We start from the raw sequence: 5,144 nt of genomic DNA on the forward strand, positions 1-5,144 counted from the left end.
GCCCGCGCCTGCCTGTGGCCCTAGGGCCACTGCCAGGTGGGGCCCCGCGCCCCTGAGCCACTTCCCCTAGGCCCGAACCCCCTATGGGCCACAGACAGGTGGGCCCCATGCCCAGAACGTAATAAAAAAAGAAAAAAGGGAATTAAAAAGAATAATGATATATAAATAAATAAAGAATATAAAAATAAAATAAAAATAAAAATAATTAATTAATTAGTTAATTAACCCTGTTTAGATTAATCTAATTTAATTAATTAGTTTAATTAATAGTTAATTAATTAGTTAACCCTAATTACCCTAATCAGTCTATGACATGTGGGACCCACGTGTCAGATGACTGTTGACGTCAGCATGATGTCATGCTGATGTCATCGTAACACTGTTTCGGATAATGTTGAATTAAAGTAATTAAATAAATCCTTAATGATTTAAATCTTTTAAAATTAATATAAAATAAACGGTAGCTTGGATGGAAAAACATTGGACTTGAAAGTTGCTCAGAACGACGAGACGAATCCGAATACGCAGCCCGTTTATTCACCACACGTCCCTAGCATAGTGAACCTGCAACATTTCACCTCCGGTCCATCTGTACGAAAACGCGAAACATCGGGAATACTTTCCCGGATGTCCCCCCCCTTCGCCGGTACCACCTACTGCCGCGTTAGGGCACACCTAGCACCGCTCATTGTCATGTCACGCATCGTCATGCTTTTGTTTGCATTGTATTTACTGTTTCTTCCCCCTCTTCTCTCCGGTAGACTACAAGACCGATGCTGCTGCTGTCCAGTTCGACTACGGAGTTGACGACCCCTCCTACTTGCCAGAGCAACCAGGCAAGCCCCGCCCCCTTGATCACCAGATATCGCCTATTCTTCTCTATACTGCTTGCATTAGAGTAGTGTAGCATGTTACTGCTTTCCATTAATCCTATCCTGATGCATAGCTTGTCCTTACTACTACTGTTGTTACCTTTACCTGCAATCCTACATGCTTAGTATAGGATGCTAGTTTTCCATCAGTGGCCCTACATTCTTGTCCGTCTGCTGTGCTATACTATCGGTCCGTGATCACTTGGGCGGTGATCACGGGTATATATTTATATACTATATACATGACACATGTGGTGACTAAAGTCGGGTCGGCTCGTAGGAGTACCCGCAAGTGGATCTTTGTGCCGGAGCGAAAGGGCAGGTTGAGACCACCTAGCCGAGAGGTGGGCCTGGCCCTGGACGGCATCCGCGGTTACTTCGACATAACACGCTTAACGAGTTCTTGGTATTTGATCTGAGTCTGGACATTTGGTCTATACGCACTAACCAGCTACGCGGGAACAGTTATGGGCACTCGACGTCGTGGTATCAGCCGAAGCCTTCGTGACGTCAGCGACTGAGTGGCGCGCGCCAGATTGGACTGGAACGCCACTAGGCTAGGTCTGCTTCCGGTCGCGTTCGCAACATGCAGGTGTGCAATGGGCGATGGGCCCAGACCCCTGCGCCATAGGATTTAGACCGGCGTGCTGACCTCTCTGTTGTGCCTAGGTGGGGCTGCGACGTGTTGATCTTACGAGGCCGGGCATGACCCAGAAAAGTGTGTCCGGCCAAATGCGATCGAGCGTGTTGGGTTGTAACGCCCACGATGCGGCTATATCTCCCACGTATCGAGGCACGACTTAGAGGCATAACCGCATTGTGGTTTTGTCGCAAGAAGGGTCATCTTCACACAATCCCATGTAATGAACAGGAATGGGATAAAGAGTTGGCTTACAATCGCCACTTCACACAATACATAAATATAATTCATACATCATCCAAAATACACACATACACCAACTACGATCAAGAGCCAAATGAAAATAAGATAACCCCAAATGCTCGATCCCCGATCATCCCAACTGGGCTCCACTACTGATCATCAGGAAAAGACACATAGTAACGACCACGTTCCTCATCGAACTCCCACTTGTGGTCGATCCCATCATCTGCACTGGCATCGTCGGCACCTGCAACTGTTTTGGTAGAATATGTGAGTCACGAGGACTCAGCAATCTCACACCCGCGAGATCAAGACTATTTAAGCTTATAGGAAAGGATGGTGTAAAGAGGTGGAGCTGCAGCAGGCAATAAGCATATATGGTGGCTAACATACGCAAATGAGAGCGAGAAGAGAAGCAACGGAACGGTCGTCATCTAGCAATGACCAAGAAGTGATCCTGAACTCCTACTTACGTCATTCATAACTCAAACCGTGTTCACTTCCCGGACTCCGCCGAGAAGAGACCATCACGGCTACACACACAGTTGATGTATTTTAATTGGTTCAAGTGACAAGTTCTCTACAACCGGACATTAACAAATTCCCATCTGCCTCATAACCGCGGGCACGGCTTTCGAAAGATAATACCCTGCAGGGGTGTCCCAACTTAGCCCATCATAAGCTCTCACGTTCAACGAAGGATAAACCTTCTCCCGGAAAGACCCGATCAGTCTCGGAATCCCGGTTTACAAGACATTTCGACAATGGTAAAACAAGACCAGCAAAGCCGCCCGAATGTGCCGACAAATCCCGATAGGAGCTGCACATATCTCGTTCTCAGGGCACACCGAATGAACACTACGTACAGGTAAAACCAATCCTCGAGTTTCCCCAAGGTGGCGCTGCAAGTGGCTCTAGTTTGGACCAGCACTCAGAGGAACACTGGCCCGGGGGTTTAAATAAAGATGACCCTCGGGCTCGCGAAAACCCGGGTGAAAAGGCTTACGTGGCAAATGGTAAAACCAAGGTTGGGCCTTGCTGGAGGAGTTTTATTCAAGGCGAACTGTCAAGGGGGTCCCATAAATCACCCAACCGCGTAAGGAATGCAAACTCAAGGAACATAATACCGGTATGCCAGAAACTAGGGCGGCAAGAGTGGAACAAAACACCAGGCATAAGGCCGAGCCTTCCACTCTTTACCAAATATATAGATGCATTAATTAAGTAAGAGATATTGTGATATCCCAACATATCCATGTTCCAACATGGAACAAACTTCAACTTCACCTGCAACTAGCAACGCTATAAGAAGGGCTGAGCAAAAGCGGTAACTTAGCCAAACAACGGTTTGCTAGGAAAGGATGGTTAGAGGCTGACATGGCAATATGGGAGACATGATATAGCAAGTGGTAGGTAGCGCAGCATGGCAATAGAGCGAACAACTAGCAAAGCAAAGATAGAAGTGATTTCGAGGGGTGGTCATCTTGCCTGCAAGGTTCTCAGAGTTGTCGAAAGCTTGATCCTCGTAAGCGTACTCAACAGGTTCCTCATTCACGAACTTGCTCCTGGATCTACCCACAACAAGAACACAAGCAACAGAACCACAATCAATCACGGAGAATGCACAAGCAACATGATGCACTACATGAATGATATGCAAGATATGATATGCGATGCATATGCGTGCTCCGGAATACATAATGATGAACAAGGCAGTAACTTGGCAAACCAAGCATGCCACTGGAAAGACGAGATGATTTCGGTCAAAATCGATATAAAGATCAACGGAAACGGATGCACGGTTTGCAAATGGCAAGCAAAACAAGAATGACACGAATCTGCGATTAATAGCATGATAGCACTTAAAATGCAACAAGTAACAATTCTACAGCACTCCAACATAGCCACAAAGCATATGGCAGTAATCTACAGGAGATGCTTGACAAAAGATGAACACTGAGCTACAGCTAGAACACAAAATAACAAGCTCAAACAAGCATGGCAAAAGTGCAAAAGATAACAGGTTCACAGACTGAAATTACTGGACATGGCAGAAAACAGCATCAGGTAGCAATGTTCAGAGCACGAAATCAACATGCAACAGGAACTTAACATGGCAAAACAAGGCATGGCAGTGTTCTACTAAATGCATGTGACAAAAGTCCCTTACTGACCATAAGCCAAAAAGGACCAGAAGATATGATGGCAACCATGTAAACATAGCAAGTTTCGTTAACAGGTTTCAGACTTAGCAGAAAACAGAGCATGGCAGAAATGATAATATGTAGGCCTCTTTGTGAGCTTGATGCACTCACAACAGAGAAACTCACTACAAACCAAGCACACCTAAAGCAAGATGGCATGCTTATGAAAACAAAGCATGGCAGAAACAATAATATGAAGGCATATTTGTGAGCTTGATGCACTCACCACAAAGCAATGCATGACAAAACAAGCATACCTACAGCAAGATGGCATGCTTATGAAGCTATCCATAGCAAGAGAAAATACATAGCATGAAAGGATCAACTACAACAAGCTTGGCAAAATTGCATATAATGTTAAGAATCTGCCAGAAATATTTTATAGCGAAAGTAGAGCAAGATTGAGTCATGCTATGGCACTCCATAACTGCAAACAAGGGCAGCAATGGATCAATTACAACAATATCTACAAAACATCCTTACTGAACATCTCCAAAATATGCATGGATCTCTCTGTAGCATCAAGTTTACATGGCAACAAAATAACAGCAGACAGACTTGGAGATCTCCAAGTCCCTGAAATCAGAAACATTACGGAGCCTAGTTTGCATTCTTGTGCTAGTCACCACAGAGATCACAAAAATACATGGCATACACTCTTGGAAAGATAGCATGGCATACAACAGAACACATGTAGAGCTCATGCCCATAAGATGCACAGATTAAATGATACAAAAATAACAAATCCTCAAGTTCTGCTAAGTAACAGCAGACAACAACAACTAGCACTCTTGCACCAGAGATTTGGGCATCAAGATGAACCCTAATGAACATGGTGCAATGGAACAAAATGTAGAGCATCACGAGGCGAACAATTCGATATATTACACGAGCGAAACGGAGCTATATGCAGAGAGTTACGATGCAATGAACATGTGCATGTACTGTGACAGAAAATGACTTGGAGGATTTCGGGGAGAAGAGGAAGTTAACCCTGTGCGAGATCTGGATTGGGCCTTGAACTCGAGCTCGAGCGAAGCTCGCCGGAGCCGGAGCTGCTGCAGGCCGGCACGGGAGGCGGCGGCGACCGGCGTCGAGGGCGGCAGCGGCGCGGGGACGGCGGGGCACGGCGAGGCAGCGGCGGAGCGGCGGCGGTGGCGGGCGCGGCGGCGGCGAGCGCGGCGG

Source organism: Triticum aestivum, chromosome 4D, assembly GCF_018294505.1.
Source record: "Triticum aestivum cultivar Chinese Spring chromosome 4D, IWGSC CS RefSeq v2.1, whole genome shotgun sequence".
Taxonomy (NCBI): domain Eukaryota; kingdom Viridiplantae; phylum Streptophyta; class Magnoliopsida; order Poales; family Poaceae; genus Triticum; species Triticum aestivum.